General features: G+C 47.2%; 1 protein-coding gene across 3 annotated transcripts in view; it reads left to right on the top strand.

The window, feature by feature from the left end:
* Positions 1–1,004, top strand: part of gmppaa (GDP-mannose pyrophosphorylase Aa) — a 47,265-nt gene that overhangs the window by 17,801 nt on the left and 28,460 nt on the right. The window lies entirely within an intron of this gene.

Raw genomic sequence — 1,004 nt, 5'->3', positions numbered from 1 at the left:
TTGTATTTGGATATCTTTCACACTAACATGCAAATTAGGATGAGGCCATTCAGCCCCTCTAGCCTGCTCTATTATTCAGTGAGATCCTGGTTGATCTGATTTGAAACTCAAATCCACATTCTCACTAATTCCCACAATCCCATCAATCCCAACTCTGATCTCTCCAGCTCCACTTAAACATATCCACATTCTTCTAGCACCTTCCCGGAGAAGAGCTCCAAAGACTCATGGCCCTTAGACAAATAAATTCACCTCATCCCTGTTTTAAACAGGCAATTTCCAGGCTTTAAACATTGAGTTCTAGTTTGAGATTCCCCCTCAAGAAGTCCTTGTAACAAACCTCTGACTCATTTGTGTCCTCCTATCTCCTTACTGTAGCTCTTGAACACATTATCGATTATTGTCATTGTGTGTGTTAAAGGAGGAAGCTGTTATCTCTGATTTGCCTGTTACTCTCTCTTTCTCTCACACCACTGTTTCTTTTAGTGTTGATTTTTGGACTTCTCTCTTTCTCTCTGTGTGTCTGCCTGTCTCTCTCTCACTTTCTCTTTCTCTCTCTCTCTGTCTCTGTGCATCGCATCCGCCCCCCCCATGTCTCTTTCTCTGCTTCACTTTCACATTCCCTTCCTCACCTGTCACATTCCAATACCTGTCCGTATCCCATAGCCATGCCTGGATGGGAAGCTGCTCAGAGCTGTAGCTGGTGCATGCTTTTCCAGCTGAGTGAAATGTTTCTGGTTTGGAATGTGGTGTCTGACAGCGAGGGAAGCAGAGACTGAAACCAGGAGCATTGGGAATCAGAGATAGGGGTGAAAGCAGCCGGAATGGTGGAGTGGTTACAGTCGAGGGTAGGCTTTGTGTCGCACTGAGGCCTTGAGCTGAACTAAGTCCCATGGGGGTGGGCTGGAGGGGAGGGTGAAACATCCTGGAGAGGGCTTCTACTGGGGTTGGGGGCTTGTGTCGTGTTCAGTGGATTCAGTCACAACGGGGAGCGGGTCTGTGTC

Source organism: Chiloscyllium plagiosum, chromosome 7, assembly GCF_004010195.1.
Source record: "Chiloscyllium plagiosum isolate BGI_BamShark_2017 chromosome 7, ASM401019v2, whole genome shotgun sequence".
NCBI lineage: Eukaryota > Metazoa > Chordata > Chondrichthyes > Orectolobiformes > Hemiscylliidae > Chiloscyllium > Chiloscyllium plagiosum.
The sequence above is the reverse complement of the archived record's forward strand: the minus strand, read 5'-3'. Positions and strand labels throughout refer to the sequence as shown.